The 27,862-nt window shown below is 41.7% G+C and overlaps 1 non-coding gene across 1 annotated transcript; it reads right to left on the reverse strand.

Moving 5' to 3' along the window:
* Positions 1-23,447: 23,447 nt before the first annotated feature.
* TRNAT-AGU (transfer RNA threonine (anticodon AGU)) lies at positions 23,448-23,521 on the reverse strand. Its single transcript has one exon. It is a non-coding gene; the product is annotated as a tRNA-Thr (tRNA).
* Positions 23,522-27,862: the final 4,341 nt, after the last annotated feature.

Raw genomic sequence — 27,862 nt, forward strand, 5'->3', positions numbered from 1 at the left:
CTCGCTGTCGAATTCCACACTCCCTCAGCACCTCGTTTCCTCACTAACACACCTTGAGGAGGGCAAGATTCCACAATTGTGACACTCCCACTCAATAATCACAATACAATTCAAGAAAATAAAATTTTGCACAAATTTTTGAGGCAGAAAGAGAACAATTCTATATATATAATCAATAAATCTTACAACAATATGATATGATACACTCTTGGAGGAAAGAGCTCGAACCACCCGACCACCCCCGAGCTATCTCACTCGCACTCACTCTCATAAAAATCTCTCACTGACACTCTCAATCTCTTCTTCGATTTTTTTGTGTATTCCTCTTCACATCAAGAGCCAAAAGTAGTCCTTTTGGAGCTTTCTCGATCCGTGTGCCATATTTTTTACGATGTCGCCCTTTTTGAAAATAAGTGTATTCGGGAAGCTTTCTTTCATATGTGCTTATCATTCCCATGAGATTACATTTAAAAAAAAACACTGAAAACACATTCCTTTTCCAGTGAGAGTGAGATAGCTCAAGGGTGGTCAGGTGGTTCGAGCTCTTTCCTCCAAGAGTACGTAATATCAAATTGTTATAAGATTTCTTGATTATATATATAGAATTGTTCTCTTTCTACCTCAAAACTTTGTGTAAAATTTTATTTTTTTGAATTGTATTGTGATTATTGAGTGGGAGCGTCACAATTGGTATCAAAGCGGTCGCATCCTTGATCGTGCTTGAAAGATGGCTAATAATAATGCAATTCAACAAAGGTTATCCGAGCAGACTTAGCTTATTGAACGATTGACCGTGGAATTAAACAAAGCTAAAGGAAAAACAGTAGTCGGTCCTTCAAATCAGAACGAGAACGATTCAAGTGCTGCGTGGATTTATGTAGAGATTCCTCTCGATGTTAATCATGAACTAGAAAATAAAAAAAGATCTAAATCACAGGAAGATGTGGCTGAATCTGTAGTAAAAGAAAGTTTTCAAGAAAGCAAAACTATCAGAATTTGATAGTAAAAAGAAGACAAGAGAAGATCTTGAGGCTTTGCTTGAAGAATTGGAGGATTTCTTTGCCCTTCGAGAATTCAATGAGGAGGGAAAGGCTAAAATTGCCTCGCTACACTGCGTAGTGTCGCAAAATTATGGTGGAAGCTCCATGTACATATTCGAGAGAAACCAAAGGAACCAATTACTTGGACTGAATTTCGAGCTGTTTGCAGAAAAGAGGTATTATTCTTCTCATTACTATATGGAAAAGAAGATGAAATTTTACAATTTCAAGTAGGTCCAACAGGGAAAACATGATCTTTCTATTGATGAGTACAAGAAGAAGTTGCTTTGCTTACACAAGTATGTACCTAAAGTCTCGGGTGAGGCTCTAACCGACAAATTTGTAGAGGGCTTGAAGGAGGACCTCCTCTACATGATGAAGGAGGACACGATCACGAGATCTCTTAGATGTATCCAAAACTGAGAATTTTGAAAGGATGGAAGCATACAATCAAAGAAAGGCTGCAAAATCAAGCAAAAATAAATAAAAATTATGATAGTGGGAAAAAACAAGGATCTGTGCCTACAATCAGCGGGGTAGGAAGAATCCAAATTTCCAAATTCTGGAAATTAGAATCAGTCCAATAATCAAAACTTTGGGAATCAAAAGAACCAAAAACCAGCAGCATGGCAGAATGATCCCCAGTTTATGGAGTGAGCAAGGAGGCTCGGGTTGTGATTTAGATATAGGACGTAGGGACATCACACATTTGAGTGCCCGAATAAAGCTAAATTCAATTTTGGGACTGCACCGAAGATGCAAGCAAAGTTAACTGAGACGGATCCTACAATCGAGGAAGCGGGAGAACAAGGTGAGTTGGTTAAACCTATAATGAAATGTATAGTTTCTGCTGCATCTCATGCACATGCTTTAGTGATAAGAATAAAAGGAAAGATTAGAAATCGGGATGTTCAATTTTTAGTTGACTTGGGTAGCACTCATTGCTTTATTTCTCCAAAACTTATGAAATCACAACACTTAAGATTAGGAAATCAAGTAAAGAGGCCCGCCAATGGGAAAACTCACTATACCCAAGGGTTCTTGGAAAACTTATCTTTCACCTTAGCGAAAAGGAAGTGTAAGGGAGACTTTTATGCCATCAATATGGGTAAGTGTGATGCAGTAATTGGGATGGATTGGTTAGTCTCCAACAAAGCTCTCATTAATTGTGCAGATAGGATTGTGAGTTTTGCTAGGGAGGAGGGAGAAACCTAAGTTATTTAGAAGGAGGAGAGAAATAGTGAGGCCTTTCTAATTTTGACCATGAAACTTTTAAGAGGGATTAGGCAAGGGTTTGAGACATTCTTAATCTTTGCCGATGAGCTTAAGGAAGAGATGGAGAAGGAAGACCATCCCGAATATGTGAAGAAACTCCTCAATGAATATCGTGATGTTTTTTCGGATGACCTTCCTGGGATGCCTCCTCTCCTAGAGACTTAGATCATGCCATAGAGGTAGAACCAGGAACCCAACCTTACCCTAGCGCACCCTATAGGTTTAATGTGGATGAGTTGAGAGAGCTGAAGCTTCATTTGGATGACTTGACACAAAAGGGTTACATTAGACCTAGTGTTTCTCCTTGGGGTAGTCCAGTTTTGTTTCAAAGAAAAAAGGATGGAACTTATAGACTTTGCATTGACTATAGAGGGTTGAATAGGCAGACCTATAAAAATAAGTACCCTTTATATCACATAGATGAGTTGTTGAGCTAACTGAGTGGGTCCTCTGTCTTTACCAAGATTGACTTACGATTTGGATACCATCAAATTCACATCAGAGAAGTGGGCATTCCTAAGACTACATTTAGGACTTGGTATGGACATTACTAGTTCATTGTTCTTCCTTTCGAATTGACTAATGCACCTGCTACTTTCATGTGTTTGATGAATACTGTGTTTCGTAAATATTTGGATGATTTCATTCTTGCATTCTTAGATGATATTTTTGTGTATTCAAAGAATGGAAAAGATCATGAAATTCATCTTAGGAAAACACTGCAAAAGTTGTGGGATCACAAGTTGTATGCAAAGATGAGCAAGTGTTTCTTTGCTAAAGACAAGATTGTGTATTTAGGCCATGTCATTTCTAAGGAGGGTATCCACATAGATCCTAAGAAGATTAAGTAGTGAGATAGCTCGCGGTGGTCGGGTGGTTCGAGCTCTTTCTTCCAAGAGTGCGTCATATCAAATTGATGTAAGATTTCTTGATTATATATACAGAATTATTCTCTTTCTACCTCAAAAATTTGTGTAAAATTCTATTTTCTTGAATTGTATTGTGATTATTGAGTGGGAGTGTCACAACAACCCCGACTACTAGAGACGAAGGAAATAGATCCTCTGTTAACCCCCTCAACTAGCGTGATCCCTTGGATTGAACACAATTCGATCAAGCCATCATAATCCTATTGGGCTATCATCTGTAGTGCGAGGAGATAACCCGCATCACGGACAGAATGAACATCCACATCCTCCTCCTCTACCTCGAAGCCAAACATGATGCCTAGAAGATAGCAATACCCTCGCAAGCAAAGGGGCGACTACAAATGATCCAACTTAGCCACACAACCCAACACTTTGGCACTAATGGGAGCATAGCCACCACGGAGATGTCCCTTCTAGCATAAACCTTATATTTGGACATAATATTGTCACGCTCCTCCCACATAAGAGTTTGGCCCAACTACCTTTCGATTAAGCGCAAATGGGCCTGGTGTATCTTTCATCTGGATCAAGACCACAACCCGAAAGCTACAATTTAACTTTACCTAGTTTACCTCTCCACCAACTAGAGGCCCCTAGACAAGAGATATGATGATCCATAAAATGAAGGCCTTCATCAACAAATATGATATAGTGTCAGATCAAGCAATGATGGCAACCATTCACTTCTTCAATCTCATCATCACCTTACTCGGCTGAGTTTTCGGATTGGAATCACTACCACGAGGGAGCCTAGGGCCTTGCCTTTGACATCAACAAAGGAAAACCCTAAAAAAACTCTTTGGCTACTACGAGCGTGTGCAGTGGATGCCAGCATGGAGGCTCCAAACCTTTCAAGACATGATAAAGACATATTTCTAGACAAGATATAAGGCCTTCCATCATGCAATTTGTTACCCAAAGGCATGGTATGATTTTGTCTACACCTACTCCTTCTACTATAGCTAATCTGCGCATCGCCGATTTCAAGGACGAAATCCAAAATCAGAAGGGGGGTAAGTTAACCACATAGGTTATCACGTCCTGCGAACAAACGCCTATTTGTTATTCACTCCTTTGTAATACCACACAAAGCGCTTAATGGAAATGATATGGGATGAGCGATCTTATGACTTGTGTAATGCTAGCCACATGAGTAAGAAAGCCTAGATCTACATAGATCTAGGAATAAGTTTTGGACTCCCAATGGGCGGCCAACCATTGTATTATAAAGCTCTTGTATATAAGTGAGTTTATGGAATATGAAAAGAGACAATCCCATTTCACATTTGAGTTTTCCCTCTTCTTCTCTTGTGATCTCTTATGTGGTGATGTGCTTGCTTGGTTGCTTGTGATTGCATGATTGCTTGCTTGATTGAAGAGTGTGCTTGTACGTGTGTCTTCTCTCCTCTTCTCCATCTTATTCTTCTTCTCCATTCCCCTCTCCCTTCTTGCACACTTGGAGGCATTGAGAAAGAAGTAGATCTCTCCATAGCTCCTTCTCTCTTTGCTCCCTCCCTAGCAATGAAAATCTCTACACGGGTGACACAAGTGGTAGTGGAGTGAGCCCTAGCGGCTTCACATCGAGGAGTTTACCCTCACGGTTGGCCAATGCTTTAGCCGTGAATAATTGACCCTTGTATCCTCTCTTCTCTCTTCTTCTTGCAAGGTAAGTGTTCATTTTGGTGAACACAATTTCATGTGTACATGAATACTACGTGAGGTGGCATGCCATATTAGCACAGGGGAGGTGGAATGCGAAGGTGGTAAAAATGATGTGCCATTTTTATGACTTAGCAATTCAACTAGGTTGACCATACATGGCAATGTGAGGTGGCAAGGTACTTATGTCTACTCTTCCTAAGTTGAGGTGGCATGAACATCTATAGGTGACTTGAATACCAAAGCTAGTTATGCTTACACATGGCATGAGCTCAAGGTTTGGTAAAGTACTAAGACTAGATACCAAACCTTTGTTTTATAATTTTGGAGGACATATTAGGCACAATAATAAAATTTTCCCTTGAGATGGGTGACAAAAGGCCTTCCCTTACTCAAATTAATCTATTTTTTTACAAAATTGTGTTAACCATAACATTAATTCTTATGAGTTTGGACTAAATTGTATTCATATAAAAATCTATATATTTAAATTATTAAACTTTTATTACCATTATGAAAGTCTAAACAAATTTTTAAACTAAGATCCATGAAAATTTGACCACCATCAAAATCATAATTTGATCTTAGCCTTCCTCTTTCTTCTCACCGTTGGATCTCTAAAAATGAGCTTTGTAATTACTAGGATCTTGCACGAAAAATACTATGCTTTTTTGAACACTTTGTAAGCCTAATACCATAAAAATTAGTGAATCATCTCAAAAAAAATTTAATAAACCAAATTTTATATTAAGTGAATTTATTATGTTTAAAGTAGGAAATTCATTTGACCTAAGATGCAAAAATTATAAGCATGTTAGGGATTTAGTGTCTTGCACTAGGGCGTGACAGGTTGACCTACCACGTAATATTGAATTTTTGATCGGATTAAATAATTAGATACGCAACTTTGTCTAACTTTTCATTAGAAGACCTCAGATTAAAATTATTTTTGTATCTAGGAGAGAATGGCCCTTCAAGGTGTAAAATTGCGTGTTTTCAGGCTATACCAAGGGTTCCCAACTACACAAAAGGGGGGGCACCCTAATCTTACAACCACCTCATGCAATACCAAAAGTCTCTTTTTGGGTTTTTATATTTGTCAAATTTATGGATTTTTCAAGAATTGTTTGAATTTTTTAAAACAAAATTTTGATGGTTTTCTTTTACGTTTTTATGGGTTTTTATGTAAGTCCTATACTAGTTTGAGGATTTATCTTGGGTAGGAACTTGGGTAGGAAGCCTAAGCACCTTCTCTAGATTGAGAAAAATTCCAAATATTGACTTTTTGGAAACAATAATTATTCCCTAAAAATCACAGATGAATCGACGATCTAAGACTTAGATCATCCTATTCACAATGGTGAATTGAGCTATTCAACTTTGAGAACAATCATGTGATTCGGGTCTTGGATCGCTCACGATTTCTCATCTGTGATCACATGCAACTTACGAGGGTAGACGTTGTGATCAATCCTAGCTCGTCTCATCGATCAAAAAATGTAGATCGATTCGATCCAGAAAATGGGTCGAAGGATTTCTGATCAGGTCAACAATCGACAACGATTAATGATGCACTGAAATTGGATCGCTTGGATTCAACACTTCACTCATAGCGATCAATGAACGCGATTCATGTGCAGACTGTTCCCCCGACCTTAAGACGGATCGTAACGGCCCGTTTCTTACGATTGGCTCAGTGGATAAACGGTCCTTTTCTTACATCCGACTCAGATGATACCACATTTTTCTTACGTATGGCTAAGACAATAAAACAAACTAGAAAATTGCATCGAATTCATGGAGGTGAGTGGATAGGGCTAGGTCTAGCCTGATTGTACGGCCTTCTCGTTCTCAGGCCCTAGCGGTCTCCCCCATGGGGTGAAACCAAGGGGGTCCACCGACTCAGGCACCCCCAAACCATCCTCGCAAAGCAAACAACTTAGAGGAGGTGTCCCATCATGCGGAATGCTCTTTGTCCCAGAACAAGTCATCAGTACAAGAAGTGCAGGCTCAGGTGGAGGGCTCGACATCCCAGGTGGTTGCATCAGTGCAAGGTATGCGAGGGGCCTCGTAGACATCAGTCAAAATCCGGGAAATCATGCAAGATAGCCGCCATGCACATCCTCCATTGCATGGCCAACACGTGGCACCAGCACCATTCTTAGGTTTAGATAACCTCACATTCGACCACTTCCAGTCTGTTCCGCCGCTTAATTTTCGCTCTGCCATCAATCCTAAGTATTGCTTGCAAGGCGATAACACCCAAGGAGGAGTTGGAGTCAGAAACGGAAGTGCCTTCGAGGTCATCTCTGAGGAGCGAAGAAATCTCATCGACTCTGGATGCAGACAAGATTCGACAAATCAATGAAGCCCTCTCAAAGGTAACCAAGGGCAAAGTCCTGAGGCTGCAACAAAGAGCAACGAAGCAAGAGGCGACCAGTCTGATTGAATGCAAAATAGGCAACCTGGAGCTGGTAAGAACATCCCCGTTTCATTACCGGAAGACTTGGTTAATGAATGGAGTAATTCTTACGAGGACGTGTTGTAGTGGGATTATGCTATGGCCCTAGTCGACCAATCCAGTTTCCACACTCCTGGCCCTTAGGAATAATTGGACTGTAAGAGGCTGGGAAGTAGAGAAAACACAATTTCTTCCCAATAACTACTATTGTTTTCTCTTTAAAAATGAACAAATGGCTCTCAATGTATTAGGTGCAGGTCAATGGATGATTAGAAATTCCCCATTGTCTGTATTTAAATGGTCACTGGATTTCTCCCCCCAAGCCCTCTATCATACCAATCTGGGTAGAACTCCCGAATCTGCCTTTACATCTATACCCACTGCTGAAGTTTATTGTAAACCTGTCAGGTAGGCTATTAGGGATAAGACCCACTGATGACATTAACCCTAGATTGCACCCCTAGGCTCTTATCGAGATAGATATCACTTAAGAGCTTTCGGCCAGTTTATCCATTTCTGCGGGAAGAGGGTAATCTACAAACTAGCCGATAATATTTAATAATATCCCTAATACCTATTTCCATTGTGGAGCCAATGATCACTATATTAGGAGTTGTTCAATTAAATTCCCCCCTCCCTCTCCTAAACCAGATGAGTAGAAGACCCCAGAGTCGGACAATCAGGGTTTTCAAAACGTAGGAAGGAGGAACAAACCCTTCAACAAGAGTTGGCAACCAAAGGTTAACTCCAAAGTTAAACAAAACAATAGATTCACCCCCCTTCTCATGGATCTTGCCGATCCTTCCCAACCAGAGGAGGAGTCATCCAATGATGTGGAGGAATATGTCTTCAGCTCTCAGGCCATGGTTAGGCAAGGTACATTTACAAGGGAAGTTGAGGACATGGACTTCCAGGAAGATTTCCATGAAGAGCAACTACTCCCTTCACAGGCAGATGAGGAGTCTCTTCCTAGTGAAAAAATAAAAAATGCCTCTCTAGCTACAAGGGCTAAGGAATGGAAACCTGAGTGATATGGGATCCTCTAAAAGAAGGCAGTCTCAAGTGGGAGGGATGCATTCCCCAGCCCCCCAATGAAAAGACCCCCAAGCCCTCTGGGAAACCTCCTTCCAAAACCCCCAGAATATGATACTAGACAACATCATAGCCTTGTCCTTCAATACTAAAGGACTCACTAATGAAATTAGACCCCAAGTTATAAAATATTGGGTGTGGCAGTCAGGTTTAAAGCCCTCCATTATATGTCTACAAGAAATCAAGGTGGTGGGTGATACACTACAAAGGAATCTCTTGACAGTTTCCAAGAATCATTGTTGGTTTGTGACAAGCCATCAGCAGGGCAACGACGAGGGAACAGCCATGGGTATAGATGTATCTTTAGCTACTTGCATCAAAGAGGTTCACATTGACCCCAAACACAGATGGATAGCTGTCCAGATTGATACAAGGGAAGATCTCTTTACTGTGACTTCAGTGTATGCCTCGGGCCCTGCCTCGGGCCCTACAGGGGCCAAACCAGAGTTATGGACATCTATGTTGAGAATGCAGTCTCCAATTCTCTTGCTTGGGGACTTTAACATGGTCGAATCTCAGTCTGACAAGTACAAACAACTTGGCCAAACTATCAGAGATCATGAAAAGAAAAGATAAGAGGAATGCAAACAGTTGCATGCCCTACATGAATGGCATCCTCAAATGATTTCACATGGAGCAATGGAAGGTCAATTTTTTTGACAAGAAAGGCTCAGTTGGATAGATGCTATATGTCAGATGCTCTCAATCAGAAATACATGCGCTCAACTATAAAAGTTATGAAGAACATTGTTCTTTCAGACCATGTCCCCATTGTAGTAACTCTCAAATCCTCCCAGTGTTAAAATAAAATCTGGATGGTTCCCTACAGATCCAAATCTGGATGGTTCCCTACAGATCCAAAACTGTTTCAAATGCCATCAGTTCAGGAAGGAATTAAAAAAATTTGGGAGGACTCCTTTTCCTCCATTCGAGCCACCCCAGCTAGAGCATGATCAAGATCTGTGTGGGATTCTCAAAGCTTCCTAGTCTCTATTAAAAAAAAGGTTACCAAAGCTCGAGTTCATAGAAGAAACAGTAAGTACTCTCGTCTTAAAGAGCTTGAGAATAGAATGTCTACAACTTAGGAGGACTTGAGCATTGAAATTAATACTCTCAGAGCTGATCTGAGAAAGGAGGAGATAATTCAAAGACAACATCTGAAACTTTTCATTAAAGAGTGGTGGGCTGGCAAATTAGACAGACCTTCCAAAGAAATGTTCAAAATCCTTCAGAAGAAAGCAGACAAGGATTTTTTCCCTTTCTTCAAAACCTCGACAAAATCTATTGAGAAAAATATAAACACAGCAAGGGAGCATTTCTCGAACATATTCAGTAATCCTCGAGCTATAAATGAAGAGAAAGATAGGGCTTGCATGTTGATTGCAAATGCAGGCAGAGAATAGTCACCAACTCCTTTTTATCAGCAACTCTTGAAGCTGATGTTACTAAGGGAGAAATTGCAAATGCAATAGACTATCTACAGAACAAAAAAAGCCCTGGTATAGATGGCCTTCCTGCAAAGTTTTTTAAGTAGTTCAAGGATGTGCTGATCTCACCTCTTCTTCATGTGTGGCAAGAAAGTTTAGAACATGGAGCTCTTCCAATATCCCTAAATGAAGGGATTATCAAACTGAATCACAAAAGAGGAGCAAAAGATGATCTCTCCAATTGGTGACCTATCTCCATGCTGCCTACAGCATATAAATTTTTTGCTAAGGCATTGGCGAGAAGGCTTGGTGAAAATCTTAAAATGTGGGTCAGGGAGGAACAGAAAGAGTTCATAAAGGGACGGTTCATTCTAGATGCCATTATTGCTTTATGGGAAGGTGTGGACATGCCCATAAGACGAATTAGGATTTCATCTTCTTTAAAATCGATTTTGACAAAGCCCATGATAGATTAGAATGGGACTTCATCCTACAATCTCTAAAGGATATGGGATTAGGACCTCTTTTCATCAAAAAAGTTGCAACATTGTTTGGGAATGCTAGAGCATGGGTAGTGATTAATGGCAAATTATCAGAACCATTCCATGTCAAGAGATCTATAAGACAGGGATGTCCTTTAGCCCCCCTTCTCTTTGCAATAGATGTAGATGCACTAGGGTGTCTTGTTTAAGATGTATTGTAGAAAGGGGAAATGAAAGGCATGGAACTCCCACACAACAAGGGTCAGATGTCCCTTCAACTTTTTGCAGGTGACACTAATGGATTGCTTCATAATGAGAAATCTATTAGAACCTTTTGGGAATGCATTTAAATAATTTGCTCGGCTTTTGGTTCTCACATTAATCACCAAAAAACAGGCATCAAAACATTGATTAATGACCCTCCAGATTAGCTAACTCAACATGGATGTCAAATCATAAAAGAGGGGCAAATATTCCAACTACTGGGCATTCCAATGGGACTCAGGGTCTCAATGAAATAGAGATGGCAGTGGGTAATGGAAAAAGTAAAAGCAAAGTTTAATAGATGGAAGGGTTACTAGCAGAACTTAGCAGGAAGATGTTTGGTCCTTAAACACCTGCTTATTCCTACGACCATCTACTTCTTATCATGTTGGGTGCCATCCAAGAGCTGCAGTTAGTATGCAGGAACTTCCTATGGTCAAGGGATGCAGATATGTATAAAATTCCTAAGGTAGCCACCAGGGAACTATTGTACTCAACCTAAATAGAAGGGAGGACTAGGGATCCCAAATATTGAAGATCTAGCCACTAGAATGATAGCTAAATGGATCATCAAAAGTTTGTACCAGCCCAAGTCAGATTGTCTTTATTCACAGAAACTTGAGTTCTCACAAGATGCCGGATAGAGAGCAATGGAGAAACATTCCGTTTTTGCCTTTGTTCTTTAGTGGAATGCAGATTAAACCCTCTAGGTCAGAACTGGTGAGGAGCTTCTAATCCTCATGTGCTGAGATATCGAGCTCGTCTAGTGAGGCGGTGGACACTGATGACCCGCCTGGGGGATAGGCCCCACACTTATACCACTGGCATGGTTGGTGAGATCATGGGTGATATGCAACCAGTGGGATGACAGGCTGTGTGACAGCCATTCTAGAGACTAGCACAGTTATAGCGCCAGCTCATTTAGTTGGGTTCACACTATAGAGAACCCTTGTATGTATTTGGTTGAGTACCTTTCATATTGTATGTACTCTTATCTTGTATATGGAGTGTTGAGTGAAGAAGAAGAAGATTTTCAGCCTCTCACCTTGTGTGTTCTCTATTAGGGTTTTGTGAGTGTGTGTGTGCTTGCAAGAGCTCTTCCCCCTTGCATCTTTTCATGGTATCAGAGCCTGGTTCATGCTAAGGACTGAGCTGCAAGCAAGAGAACCATAGGAAGTGGTACGAGGGTAAGAGCTCCAACTACTCTTCCCTATTTGTGTTGGTGACTACACCCTTGTCGGGAGCTCTACGGGAGGCACCGGTAAACGATCTCTGATTGAGGAGCTTTCTTCGCGAGAGTGAAGCTATAGGGCAACTATATTGTCCTATTGGATAAATTTTCGGGCCGAAAAAACGTTTCGGGCGCGTCTGGACCTCCGTTTTTCAGAAAGCCGGTGATTTTGAGCACTGCGGATAAGTCATCGATTCTCTGCAGAAATCTGTTTTAAGAACTGCAGGAAGATAGATTGGCTGTGCAGACACTGTGGGTGATGCAAAGAGGTCAACAGTTGCCATTGGATGTATGTATGCATATTTAAGTCACTGGTTGTTGTGACATTCGAGAGTATTACAGTACCGCTACAGAAATATAGCAGTTTGTGCAAGACAAACCAGAGTGTTGTTTCTGGTAAAATTGTGTGTCTGGCAAGATGTCAAATGATGGCATAACACAGATTGTGGCTAAGAAGCTTGATAAGAATAACTTCCATGCTTGGAGGTTCAGGTTGACGAATTTCCTGATGGGAAAGGGCTATTGGGACTACATAGAAGGTGAGCATGAAGAGGCACCGGAGATACCGGACATAAATTCGGCTGCTGCAGATGTGAAAGAGTTTAAAGACTGGAACCAAGGAGCCAGGAAAGTTATGTATTGGCTCTCCATTAGTATACAGGACACCATGATTGGGAACATTCAGGATGCTAAGTCCCCCAAGGAGGCGTGGGACACCTTCGTAAAACTCTATGAAACAAATACCAAGGCACATAAGATACAGTTGAAGAATGAACATACTGTGGAGAAAAAGAGCATCTTTGTGAATGACTATGCATTGAAGATAAAGGGTATTGTGGAATCCCTTGCATCTATTGGTGTGTCAGTAGATGATGATGACAAGGTGGAAGTCTATCTACGTGGTCTCGGGCCATAATACAAGGTGTTTAAGACGTTTATTTAGACTCGGGAAAACATTCTCAACTTTACAGATTTGGTGTCTATGCTGATTGTAAAAGAGAAGAGCTTGGGTGAAGACCAACAGTCTTCACAAAACAAAAACAGTTCAGAGCAACAGGCCTTCTACACAAGTTCAGGTAGAGGACGAGGTAGAGGAGGCCGTGGACGCGGTCAAGGAGGTGGCCGAACAGGTAATCAGAATTATGGCCAGCAGCAGCAGCAGCAGCAACAGTCCCAAAATACACAACAACACATAGGTGGAAGAGGCAAATTTAGAGGCAGGGGGAGTCAAAGAGGACGCGGAAATTGGCAAAGGCAATATAATGATGCACGTGAATGCTTTTATTGTGGTAAGCCTGGACATGTGCAGGTAGAATGTTATAAGAAGCAGGCTGACATGCAAAATGGGAAAGTGCAGCAGAACAACTATGCATCCTCAAGCAGAAACAATGTTTGTTATGCAGCATGTCGTGAATGCCATGTCTGAAAATGTTGAAGCAGCACAAAAAGATGATGTATGGTATGTGGATTCAGGTGCTTTGAACCACATGACAAGTCATGGGGAGTGGTTCAAGGAGATGAAAAAATTCTTGAAAGACCAGGTTTTGTGGAAACAGGGGATGACACTGCTCATCCGATTGCCCATGTTGGAGATGTGCCATTGTCTATGCAGGATGGCAAAGTGAAGTACCTTGCAGATGTACTTCACATTCTGAACATAACAAAGAATCTTGTTTCAGTTGGCCAGATGATTGAGCAGGGTTTGCAGGTTCGGTTAAACCCTGATGGTTGTTATGTTGAAGATTTTAAAGACAAGTGCAGGTTGGTTGCAAAAGACAACAGAGTGCCCAGGCAAAATGTTTACTTGAATGTAGACATGCCTGAAATGAGTGCTGCGATGTTTGCAAATGGTTCAGGAATTGTTGCAGACACAGACATTTAGCATAAAAGAATTGGACATGTGAATGTGCAGAGAATGAAGTCTATACAGACTAAAGGGATTGTGACAGGGCTGCCAAAGTTTAAAGTGGAAGGTATGCAGAGTATATGTGAAGCATGCCAATTTGGAAAGCAAACAAAGCATGTATTTCCACGTAACAGATATGTGAGCAGAAATGCACTAGATGTTGTGCATTCAGATGTATGGGGTCCTACGAAGACCATGTCTATGGGAGGCTGCAGGTACTATGTGACATTCATTGATGACCACACAAGGAAAATGTGGGTATATTTCATGAAGGAGAAGAGTGAGGTGTTCACTCACTTTCGGAATTTCAGAGTTTTGGTTGAAAAGCAAATAGGAAAATATGTAAAGTGCCTAAGGTCAGATGGAGGGGGAGAGTACTTCTCTAATGAGTTCTCTGAATTTTTGAAGAAGAATGGTATTCGGAGACAGTTTACATGCAGATACACTCCGCAGCAAAATGGAGTTACTGAGCGAAAAAACATGCACATTGCTGAGATTGCGCGAGCATTGATGGAAGAGAAGAATATGCCGCATAGCTATTGGGCTGAGGCTGTTTCTACAGCAGTATACATCATGAACAGGACTCCAACTGCAGCCATACATGATGTAACTCTAGAGGAGAGGTTTACTGGCAGAAAAGCTGATTTGTCTCATCTGAAAGTTTTTGGATGCATTGCATATGTGCATGTGCCAGATGAGCTGAGAACTAAGCTGGATTCAAAAGCTAAAAAATGTGTGTTTATTGGATATTCCCTTGAGCAAAAGGGATATAGGTGTTATAACCCTGCTACTACACGACATGAGTTGAGGGTAAGCAGGGATGTTGTCTTTGATGAGATGAGCAGCTGGTATGCTACTGAAAAAGAACCTATTGGGGCTGATGTGAGTGGAAGTGTGGTTGCACAGAATGCAGGTCAGCAATCACAGTCTTTGAGTGGACCAGGAGAGTCCTCATCTAGTGGGTCTATTGATAGACCATGGAGTGGCAGGTTACGTTATAATATCAGTCCTATAAATGTGATTAGTACATTACGTAAAGGAAAAGAGAAAGTGGTTGAGCCCCTTGGTATGCCTGGCATTTTTGCAGGGCATTCTCATGTTGATGGAGAGTCTAGTGGCTCAGAGATGAGCCTTGATGAGGAGCTTGGGATCCCAGCTACGAGAACACCTAGTGTAAAGAAGGCTATGGAAGCCATGAATGAAAAGCTGCAAAGATCTGGGAGAGTGAAAAACCCTGTGCGCAGAGGTTTACCTATGATGGTTATGTGGCACATCATTATGCATATATGGCAAAGGTTGTGCAGGTTGTGGAGCCCACATGCATTGATGAGGCTGTTGGAAATGCGTGTTGGGAGAAAGCTATGGATGAGGAGATGGATGCACTATATGGAAATGAAACTTGGGATTTAGTGCAATTGCCTGAAGGTAAGAAAGCCATTGGATGCAAGTGAGTGTACAAAGTAAAACATAACAGTGATGGAAGCATAAACAGGTACAAGGCTAGATTGGTAGCCAAAGGGTATGCGCAGACATATGGCATTGATTATGATAAAACTTTCAGCCCAGTTGCCAAGATGGCAACAATGAGAGTTGTGATAGCAGTGGCTGTGTCAAAGCAATGGTCTTTACATCAGATGGATGTAAAGAATGCATTCTTGCATGGGGATTTGCAAGAAGAGGTGTATATGTTGCAGCCACCTGGTTATGAAGATGTGGGTCACCCCGAGCATGTTTGCATGTTGAAGAAAGCCTTGTATGGCTTAAAACAAGCACCAAGAGCATGGTCTGACAAGATTTCTGAATATCTTGTCACTATTGGCCAATGCAAATTTCTCGTTGTATGTGAGACATGGTGATAGAGGGGTTGTGCTTGTTGTCATCTATGTAGATGACTTGATAATTACGAGGGACCATGATGCAGAGATCTTTGAAGTAAAGATCTTGCTTAGACAGAAGTTTGAGATGAAGGATCTGGGGGAGCTCAGATATTTCTTGGGCATTGAAGTGATTAGGTCACCACATGGTATTGGATTACTGCAGAGACAGTATGGCTTGGACATGTTGTCCAAGTATGGTATGACAGGCTGTAAGCCTATTTCCGTGCCATTGGATCAGAATGGCAAGTTGAGTGCAGATTCAGGAGAGATTTTGGAGGATCCTACTATGTATAGGCGCATAGCAGGAAGCTTGATCTATATGACGATCACCAGACCAGATTTGAGCTATGCTGTTGGGTTGGTGAGTCAATTTATGCAGGTTGCACGGAAACCGTATTTGGATGCATTGAGACGCATACTGAGGTATGTGAGGTCTACTTTGCATTGTGGACTATTCTATGAGACTGGGACAGAGATATGTGTACATGGGTACACAGATGCTGATTGGGCTGGTAGTATCTCAGATAGAAGATCTACCAGTGGCTTCATGTTTTCTTTAGGGAGTGCTGCTGTTACTTGGAGCAGCAAGAAGCAGCCTACGGTTGCTCTATCCAGTACAGAGGCCGAGTAGTACAGAGGAGCTGCTATGGCAGCATGTGAGGCAGCTTAGTTGAGAAAGCTACTTGCAGATTTGGGTCTATTAGTGGATAGAAGATCTACCAGTGGCTTCATGTTTTCTTTAGGGAGTGCTGTTGTTACTTGGAGCAGCAAGAAGCAGCCTACGGTTGCTCTACTACTATGGCAGCATGTGAGGTAGCTTAGTTGAGAAAGCTACTTGCAGATTTGGGTCTATCAGTGTGGATAGACAAGTTGTCATTTTTTGTGACAACATTAGCAGTATACAGTTGGCCAGGAACCTAGTTTTTCATGCTCGCACGAAGCATATAGAGGTCCACTATCATTTTGTTAGAGAGAAGGTCTTGGCAGGAGACCTTGACCTTGTTTATGTCAGCACACAGGATCAGGTAGCTGACATCTTCACCAAAGCATTGGGTACAGAGAAGCTCCGCAGATTCAGGGCTTCGCTTGGTGTACATGAGATGGAGTTGAGCTCGAGGGGGAGTGTTGAGATATCGAGCTCGTCTAGTGAGACGGTGGACACTGATGACCCGCCTGGGGGATAGGCCCCACACTTATACCACTGGCATGGTTGGTGAGATCATGGGTGATATGCAGCCAGTGGGATGACAGGCTGTGTGACAGCCATTCTAGAGACTGGCATAGTTATAGCGCCAGCTCATTTAGTTAGGTTCACACTATAGAGAACCCTTGTATGTATTTGGTTGAGTACCTTTTATATTGTGTGTACTCTTATCTTGTATATGGAGTGTTGAGTGTTGAGTGAAGAAGACGAAGATTTTCAGCCTCTCACCTTGTGTGTTCTCTATTAGGGTTTTGTGAGTGTGTGTGTGCTTGCAAGAGCTCAAGCTCTCTTCTCCCCTGCATCTTTTCATCATAGAACAGAGTAAAAGGCTATCTATGCCTATCAAAGAACATCAGGAAAGCTGCAGGTATCTTCTGTAAAGACTCCATCTGGTTTTCTATCTGCCTATAGGATTGTGTGGATGGAGACACCTTAAAGAGAGCCCATAAATTATCAAAGAAGAGAATACAATGCTGGGATGATATCTAGGATCTCACAACTCAAACTTGGTATGAGACAGATAAGCTAATGCGACTGTACAAAATAAACAGAGAGGATCTACTCTTCATACAGTCTAGAATAACCAAATGGTATCCTCACAAGGCAATGCTCATAGAAGTACCTTCACCTTGGATGCATTGAATTGGGGACATTCCAGCTCACTGTTGCCCATCCCTCCCCTGCTGCCTCTTAATGTAATGCCGATGCATGTGAGACTAAACTTAAAATGGAACATCCTCTGCGCTGCTACGGTATGTAAAAGACGTTAAGAAGTGAAATGCAAGAAATGGAGGCCGAAATACAAAAGGTCAAAAATGACAATCGAAGGGATTTTTTCATCTTATTTTTTAGAAATCCAAGATTTCTTTTTTCTCTTCTCTCCTTGTGCCTTGGTTGTCCATGGTTAATATGTAATAGAATAGAATAGAATAGATAGATGAAGAATCCTCTCAAGTGTGGCATACGAATCCTCTCAAGTGTGGCATACGCACTTTGATTGATCTAAGAGGAGCGTCAAATTTTTGTGATGCCGCCCAACTTGGGCACTTCATCTCCTCACACTTTATGAACACAATGCTACTACAAGGAGGTCCAAATGCGCTCCCATACAAAGAAGGCCTCAAGCTCAGCATCAGACTTCACCTCATCAACCTTCTGGAAGAGTTCTTGAGCCTACAGATCAAAATTGATGCCTTCACACAAAATGATGGGACTACAGCCACCCTCGTACAGCAGGTCGTGGGCACCATACCCGAAATCTGTCACCATATGGCTCCCCGAGGGCTACCCCAAGTGTTTCCCTCTTGCCTTTGTTGCCCCCACACGTGACATGATCATCAAATGGCCCCATCGACACGTGGACAGATCTGCACTAATCTCCGTACCTTACTTGCAGGGCTGGCTCTACCCTTGTTAAGCTTAGTTTGATTTTTGGCCAAGACCCTCCCTTGTATTCAAAACCCCTAGTAGTTCATATCGGAACATGCATCCAGCACGTGTTGGAGCAGGCACCATCACGGTGGCTCACCCTCCGCCACCGGCCCATCACCTGCCATGTCACAGCATCATCCTTACCCACCTTACACACATCCACGGCCGCCCTCACCACCACTACCATTGTCATCCCGGATGGACGCTTCATTGGGTGCTTTCAGAAGAAATGCCATCAACACCCTCGTGGAGTGGACGCAGCATGATATAGGCGTAGTTAGAAAGAAAAAGGAGACGGACATGGAATACAAACGGTCAAAAACGGCAATCGAAGGGCTTTTTTCTTCTTATTTTTTAGAAATCTAGGATTTCTTTTTTCTCTCCTCTCCTTGTTATTAATTCATTCTTTCGGAACCTTTCTATCCTATTTCAACCTATTTTAATTTAACCCATAAGGTGAGCACCCTAAAGATTCTCCCAAATCTTGTAAAAAGGGAAGTTTGCCTAAATTAGCCAAATCATGTAAAATGCCTATATGTTGTGGGGTGCCTCGAGTCACTCACTTGCCACCACGAGTAAAAAAAAGGCTTGGAATTATAAAAGCCATGGGTGACAAAAGGCTTGAAAGTATAAAAACCAATTTCTCTAGTTTTTAAATGGGAGAATTCACATTAATGAAATTGAGTTTAGTGTTCTCTATAATCTCTCTTTTTCCCCTAATCTAGCATGTGTGGATGTGATAACGATTAGGGTTTTGGAGTGTTAGCCATAAAAGTTCGCTCGTCCCCTCTTGTTTTCCCTTACTTTCTTCCCTCTCTTCTCTCTAGAGCAGTCAAGCTAGCATAGAGAGATCATTTTGGGGGGTGGAGTCACCACACCACTATCCATGAGTAGTCGCAACCCATTGGAATACCTACCTCGATGTGAAAATTAGTGTGGAGGAGCATGGAGCTGAATGACTATTCACACATGATGGTGAAGCTCTTAGAGCTTATGAAAGGAGAAGATTGAGCTATGCACATTCAGTTTGTAACCCTCCCGAGGGAATTTGAATAATAACGAGGTCCTCTTGACCATCTGGAAGGTCAATGACCCCAGAGACAATGTGTTGGATGAAAGGAAACAAGACCAATTGCATGATGCATTTAAAGATAATGCAACCGAATGAATGTAGTATGCCAAGGACCACTTCGTGATGTATGTAGAACTGATGGAAGAGAACTGAAGGAGGCCTTTTTGAGAATTCAAAAAGGTCAAGACTCAGTCAAGGTTCTTTGACAAGATTTGTAGCCTCCAGCAATAGTGTCTACTCATAGGACTATGTAGTTGAGATCCACACTCTGAAAAGTTGGATGGCTTCAATAGATAAACCATCAGAAAAAAGTTCAATTCAGAAAGGTCAAGGCTCTCGGATAAGATTTGCAACCTCAAGTGCCTACTTATTATAAGAATATGCAGCTAAGCTCCACACTCTCAAAAGTCAGATGGTTCCAACACAAACTATTAGAACAAAGTCATCTTTGACTAGTTGATCTTTTGTGGTATGGATAAGAAATTAAAATTGAGTGTGGCAGCAAAGTAGTCAAGACTAAAGAGGAAGGCTTTGATGGCCTAGTGTAAATAGCCAAGAGAGTTGAGACGAATCTGCACACTAACAAGAAGCCAAATTGTCAAAAAAAAAGAAGGATGACTCATCATATAGAGAGTCATCAAGTGACTCAAAGGAGGAAGACTCTGAATGTAATTTGTAAGCAAAGGAAGAGCGACACAAGCACACTACGAAAGGTCAATAAAAGTGAGACATGTAGGATGGAAATGTTTATCTCAACACTTGAGGACAAGAGTGATTCACATGAGGAGAGTGACTATGATCATTTGTCATAGGATGAGGGCATAATATTATGGACAATTCTAAGTCTTTTTAACAAACCCCAACCTTCTATTTTTGACTTTTATTCACCACTAAGGTTTATAATTATCATGTGTAAAGGTTTATAACCTTTACACATGATAATTCAAGTATCGCAGAAACTTTTGATCATACAATTGGTTTTTAGCACCCCCTCTTGATCAAAGGAGGGGATGCTCTTCAAAACACAGAAGAACTCCAGCGTTTGAAACACATGGGTCTTTCTCATCAAGCTCCATCTCACCACAAGAATCTTGCTAGATTTTCTACCATCAAGCCGACAAGAGTCCTCTGAATCCGATTTATCACTTAGTGCCACAAATATTTTTGGTTTCACCTCCTCCTTTGAAGTCTCCCGCTACCACAACAGAAAGTAAGTGATGGGTGCCCATACTTTTATAGTAAATCCCATCATTTGATGTTGTGAGAACCCTAAAGATGCTCCCAAATCTTGTAATAAGGAAAGTTTCCCTAAATTAGTCAAATAATGCAAAAAGTCTATATGTTGTGGGGTGCCTCGAGTCACTCACTTGCCTTCACGGCGGGTAAAAAAAAGTCTTGGAATTATAAAAGCCATGGGTGACAAAAGGCTTGGAAGTATAAAAGCCAATTTCTCTAGTTTGTAAATGGGAGAAATCACATTAATGAAATTGATTTTAGTGTTCTCTCTAATCTCTCTTTTGCCCCTAATCTAGCATGTGTGCATGTGATGAAGATTAGGGTTTTGGAGTGTTAGCCATAATCTTTGGCTCATCCCCTCTTGTTTTCCCTTAATTTCTTCCCTCTCTTCTCTCTAGTGCAGTCAAGCTAGCATAGAGAGATCGTTTTGGGGGGCGGAGTCACCACACCACTATCCATGAGTAGTTGCAACCCATTGGAATACCTACCTCGATCTGAAAATTAGTGTGGAGGAGCATGGAGCTGAGCAACTATCCACACATGATGGTGAAGCTCTCAGAGCTTATGAAAGGAGAAGATTGAGCTATGCGCATTCAGCTTGTAACCCTCCTGAGAGAATTCGAATAATAACGAGGTCCTCTTCAGCGATGTGGAAGGTCAATGACCCCAGAGACAATGTGTTGGATGAAAGGAAACAAGACCAATTTCATGACGCATTCTAAGATAACACAATTGAATGAATGTAGTATGCCGAGGACCACTTCGTGATATATGTAGAACTGATGGAAGAGAATTGAAGGAGGCCTTTTTGAGAATTCAAAAAGGTCAAGACTCAGTCAAGGTTCTGTTGACAAAATTTGTAGCCTTAAGCAATAGTGTCTACTCATAGGACTATGTAGTTGAGCTCCACACTCTAAAAAGTTGGATGGCTCCAATAGACAAACCATCAGAAAAAAAGTCCAATTCAGAAATGTCAAGGCTTTAGGACAAGATCTGCAACCTCAAGCAATAGTGCCTACTTATTATAAGACTATGTAGCTGAGCTCCACACTCTCAAAAGTCGGATGGCTCCAATACTACAAACTATTAGAACAAAGTCATTTTTGACTAGTTTATCCGTTGTGGTATGGATAAGAAATTGAAATTGAGTGTGGTAGCAGAGTAGTCAAGACTAAAGAGGAAGGCTTTGATGGCCTAGTGTAAATAGCCAAGAGAGCTGAGACGAACCTAGACACTAACAAGAAGTCAAATTGTCGAAAAAAAAGAAGAATGACTCATCAAATAGAGAGTCATCAAGTGGCTCAAAGGAGGAAGACTCTGAATGTAATTTGGAAGCAGAGGAAGAGTGACACAAGCACACTAAGAAAGGTCAATAAAAGTGAGACATGTAGGATGAAAACGTTTATCTCGACACTTGAGGACAAGATTGATTCACATGAGGAGAGTGACTATGATCATTTGTCATAGGATGAGGGCATAATATCATGGACAATTCTAAGTCTTTTTAACAAACCCCAACCTTCTATTTTTTACTTTTATTCACCACTAAGGTTTGTAATTATCATGTGTAAAGGTTTATAACCTTTACACATGATAATTCAAGTATCACAAAAACTTTTGATCACAGAGTTGATTTTCAGCACCCCCTCTTTATCAAAGGAGGGAATGCTCTTCAAAACATAGAAGAACTCCAGCATTTGCAACACATGGGTCTTTCTCATCAAGCTCCATCTCACCACAAGAATCTCGTTAGATTTTCTACCATCGAGCTGACAAGAGTCCTCATCAGGTTCATCACTCAGTGCCACAAAGATTTTTGGTTCCACCTCCTCCTTTGAAGTCTCCCGCTACCACATCTCCTTTGAGGAAGGTCTTTAGTAGTAGCAAAAATCTTCAACTACTTCTGCTTTGTCACTTAGAACTTTGGATGCCACTAAGGAAATACCTCACATAATATAAAGTACTTATCACATAGGGTATACTTCACACATAGAACACACTCTACCTCACTCAACACACGAAGGAACTCTCACAAAACTTCCCTCAGCTCTCATCTCTTACAAGTGTGCCACTCACTCATGAGAAATAAATAAGTCCACACATAGATATGACTCCCACTTTGGACTCACACTTGATGCCACCGTGTAAAGAGAGAGGATTCTCATTGCCTTCTAAAGAGAGAGGGTTCAACATAAACCTATGTTTGTGTCTTCTCTTCTTCTTTTACTTTTTAAAGGGAGAGGATTCTCATTGCCTTGTAAAGAGAGAGGGTTCAACGTAAACTTGTCTTTGTGTCTTCTCTTCTTCTTCTACTTTTTTTTTTTTGTGGGAGAGAGAGAGAGAGAGAGAGAGAGTTATTATATCAAATGCAATTGGTTCTTATATCATCATTCTCAGACATTTATTATTTAGTAGTTTAGAATACATCTTCATATGCTAAACCAATGTGTGTGTGTGTGTGTGAGAGAGAGAGAGAGAGAGAGAGAGAGAGAGAGAGAGAGAGAGAGAGAGAGTTATTATATCAAATGCAATTGGTTCTTATATCATCATTCTCAGACATTTATTATTTAGTAGTTTAGAATACATCTTTATATGCTAAACCAATGTGAATGAACCTTTGAGAAATACTCTTGTTTATGTAATGCCCTCCCATACATGAAGGAAAAACCGTCATACTTGTTGCATATACCAAGGTCAAAATAAGCCCATGTTACACATCCATGTGCTATAGAACATTATATTGTGATCGATATATAGAATCCTAGTTACCATATATAAAAATATAAGTAGTATGACTCGTAAGAAACTCATGTTGGCCTGTCCCTTCATGGACAAGGGAAGGCGAGTCAAAAATGAATAACTGCTTTCATTGAGAGTTGAACTCAAGACCTCCCGCTTACTAAACGGGTGCTCTAACCAACTGAGCTATGAAAGCTTCTGTACAGGGTATCGCTTGTTATTTATATTCAATAAAGTACAGGATTTGCAACACCACTGCTTTTTACACAGGCTTCTTGACGAGCGTCTGTCTTCGGAGCATATCTTGTTCCCGTGCGCATGGCTTTGCCATCTTTTCAGAAAAGGGCACTAATAGACTAATTAAGCTCGAACGAGGCCTACTTGGAGCAACAGAAAAAAGGCAAAAATGCAGGCCCGGCACTCTGAAAGTAGTGAAGTACTCCTCAATTTTCAAAGGATAACGCAAAGGACATATTGATGGATGGGATGGATCATGGGATATGTCCAAGGTCACACACCCTGTTGAGTCTTGACCGACCGTTTCTCTCAGGGTCCAGGGACCAGGAGTGGCATAATCCGACCACTGCTTGGAAAATCAAACCAAAGGGCAGCTTAGAAGCAAGAGCTTCATAGAGCCTGGTCGCATGGGACTGCCCACCGGTTACCCAGCCGGGGCAGGGCAAAAAGCCCGAATTGCTAGTGGTTGGGTGGACCCCACTTCATAAAAAAAAATTGCTAGTGGTTGGGCAGGGCTCCTGATATTAAATTCTGGAGATAATCGTTGTCATGTTTTGATTGGCTGTTTCAGGGTTGGCAGGGTTCCTGCTCTCTTTACGAGCACCATTTTGCCTTTTTCACAAAGGCAGGAGCTTGCCTCGAAAAGCTGGCAGCCCTATGTGCCATGCGTACTTGCCTTTTAATGCCCCTCTCTGCTCTCCAGGCTGGTTCGCTATTCCCATTCATAGTGAATCCCTCAGGTGTGAAGTTTCTCATGTTGTTTTGATTAACCACTCTCATGCAATCATGTGTGCATGTTCGCGTAGTGTGTACATGTTTTGTATGGGTCTTATGTGTGTGGAGTTTCGATGCAATTAGGGGGACTTGCCTATCTTTTATAGTGGCCACGGGTTTGTTAGAGAGCCATAACATACTTCTTACAACCAAATATGCAAGTCCATGGAAAGTGATAAAGTGCATATCACATAGAATATGTGATGGCTTTCCTTTGTGTAGTCATAAAGTGCACGTAGTTCCATGGAGTGATAATTGAGGGAGTTTGTTTCGGTTTTTCCACCAAGTGCATCTATTTGTTCTGGACATGGAGCCATTATCTTTACAAATCATCTTGACAAGCTAGTACATTTGTTTTGGATTGATTGGGATGGAAAAGAGAAAGAGAACATTCGTAGTAGCCAAGGTGTGAGAACTAGGTCTTGAGTGTGTGTTTTTAAGTATCAGTGTGAATGTGATTGGTGTGTTAGGTGAGTTAGGTGTGATTGATAGGTGAGCTAGGTGGAAGGTGAGGAAGGTTTGTGACCTCACTTATGAGTGAGAGTAAGGCCTGCCTAGCCTATAAAAAGAGGTGCTTGTACTTTGGGCCTATCAACATCAATCCAAGTATTGTTTCCTCTACTTGTCTCCATCATGTGATCTTCACTCTCTCGCTCACTCACCATGTAATTATCAATAGTGATAACCCTCAAGGATAGGATACCCATATGTTCCTTCATAGCATCAGAAACACCTTCAATAGCTGAACTCAAGGATGCATGGAATTTGTACCCACATCTATGAAAATGGCAAACAATAGATGGATAGCATTCACAAGAGACGAGAATGTAGGTTTGAGGGGCACAAACTCTGTTAATTCTGAAGTGATGCTCACATCACATGCTACCAATGGCAGAGTGTAAAAAAATCATGATTTGTATTGGTCTCTTGATGGTAAGAAGCTTGTTGCCATGCAAGCATTAAACTCTAGTCCAAGACAACATATTTACATGGTGGAGACCTTCCCTACAATTCAAGTGGAGCCCAAGTTGCATATGTACAATTAGGTACCCTAAAATAGAAGATCTCTTGCCACGATGATGCCCAAGCCTATTTGATGTCAATAGTCATAAGCAAATGCATGTCCCTGACAACTTGTTCACCAACACATACAACCTGAGTAAACCAATAGGGAGCAAGATTAAAGTAGTTTTTTTAAATTGTTCCAACGGGATCATCGAGTGCTCTGAGTGATTATTGTCGATGCCTCGAATGGACACGCCAAGGTGAGTGCCAATAGCCCTCTTTGAGTTTTGTTGTCATAAATTAGAAGATGAACCTTGAAAATTTGCCTTGTTTTCAATAGTTTTTATGTTTGTCTATAGAGAATCAAAATAGCAAGAAGAATCATGCCTTTCAAGAAGATAGCTTGCACTAATTATGAGCTTCTTACCACTAATAGTTTTCAATAGTTTTTATGTTTGTCTATAGAGAATCAAAATAGCAACAAGAATCATGCCTTTCGAGAAGATAGCTTGCACTAATTATGAGCTTCTTACCACTAAATTTTTTGTGGAAAGTCTTATGGACAAACGCTCTGTTCTGAGTGCTTTGTTCACATCCTTGTCTTGGAGTCCTTGAGATAGCTTTAGCATAGGAGAGAGTAGAGAACGCCTATTGGTATGCACAGGTGACCGTGTGGTTTGGACTATATGGGATACACATGGGTGCACTAGATGGCTTTCTATCGAGACCATCTTCTCCATCTCATACATGATGGCTTTATTCTCCAATTGAGGTACATGGACATCCGCTTATATCATGGAGTCAGATGTGTGATTGGCCAAATCCACACCTCCTTCCATCAACTGAGGATTGAGACATGCAAATATGGGCCAAAAAGGTTACCTCGTACTTGCCAGTTGTGCCACTTGGAGCCAAAGATAAAGGAGCATTACATATGCAGATGCCTTGTATACTATGAGATCAAAGGGAGGTTCCATTAAAGAGCCCGGAGTACAAAACAGCCTCGAGTTCACAAACCCACACAAGCCTGTCTCCTATCTTTTCCTGAGATACATCCCTGAGTGCCTGTACACATGGCCAAGTGTCCATGTATACAGCTGTAAATGCAGCCATTAAAAACAGCCCACAAGCTTGTCCCCAAAATAGCCCCGAAGCTTTCCCAACTCTTGCTCTCCAAGGCGCCAGCCTTCTCACTACTTCACTGCAGTCAACGTGCTTTCCTTGGCGATCTCTTTCTCTGCTTCGTTGTAGCTGTTGCCTCCCAAAGTTCTCCGTTACCCAGAGGCGGCTCCTTTTCTCTCTCTCTCTCTCTCTCTCTCTCTCTCTCTCTCTCTCTCTCTCTCTCTCTCTCTCTCTCTCTCTCTCTCTCTGCGCTTCCAGCTTCTCCCGATGACTACCAACAGAGAAACATCTCCCCCCTACTGTGGCGACTTATCACATGTCCCCCTCGCGCTTGGCGAAGCTCCTCTTCGCGTTGTGCCACCCGCTCAGCCAGCCCCTCTGGGTCCTTGCTAAATGCTCCGCGTACCCAACCACTATAGCAGCCTCCCTTGCTCGCCCGGCTCTACTCCCTCTTTTTTTGCTTCAGCTACCACCGGCGACCCAAAAACAACAGTCCCAGCCCAAAAACCCAACTCTCTCCCTTGTCTCCCTTTGCGAAGCCACTGTCAAACTCATAGGAGCCAGGTGGACAGGGTCTTCGCCAGCCACCTTGGAATATCGAAAACCCTGGAAGTTGGCCACCATCAACCTTTCCACTAACCTTCAGTGTTCTCGATCAGCTGCACCTCAACTTACCAAACACGTCAATTCCCCATGCGTTGCCAACCTCTTTCATAGGTTTACTAATATGGCCAACACCTACACACTATAGGCGCCCACGACTTCCAAAATGAATGCGAGAGCTACCCACACGTTCTCAATCAGCTGCATCATAATTTACCAAAACATGACTATTGCAGTCGGTGCCATGCACTGCCGATCATCATCACATGCTTGCTAAAAATGGAGCGCCATCTCTGCATCTAGAATCAGCCCCAGATTGACCATCACATTCGGGGTTCCCGTAATATTTTCATGTGGAGGCATCACCAAGAGCTCGTAAAAAAACATAAAACCACCCACTCTGTACATTTGCCCAGGGCATTTAGGGCAAAGCTTTTTCACATGCCATGCATTCCATATATACACAAGCCCAAAACACCTTTCAAATTTTTGCCTAACAACGTCTTAGTTATCATCTAATCTCTTTTCTAATGATGTTGATTCTAGCATTTGATCCACCATAGCTCATCACATTGCTGCAAATTTAACATGGTATCAGAGCCTAGCTTAGAATCCATCAAATTAATGAGCCTATTATCTTGCTTATCACCTAGCTAATCAAGATTAGTAGATAATTAATTTTTTTAAACCTCTTTTTCAATTAGCCTCTGTACCCCCAACTGGTGGAGGAGCTCTCTCTCCCTTCATACATAAAATTGGCCCAAACCACTTTAGCCACACATAGCCACAAGCTTGT

Source organism: Cibotium barometz, chromosome 43 (assembly GCF_041138505.1).
Source record: "Cibotium barometz isolate CiBa-2024 chromosome 43, ASM4113850v1, whole genome shotgun sequence".
In the NCBI taxonomy this organism is placed as follows: Eukaryota; Viridiplantae; Streptophyta; class Polypodiopsida; order Cyatheales; family Cibotiaceae; genus Cibotium; species Cibotium barometz.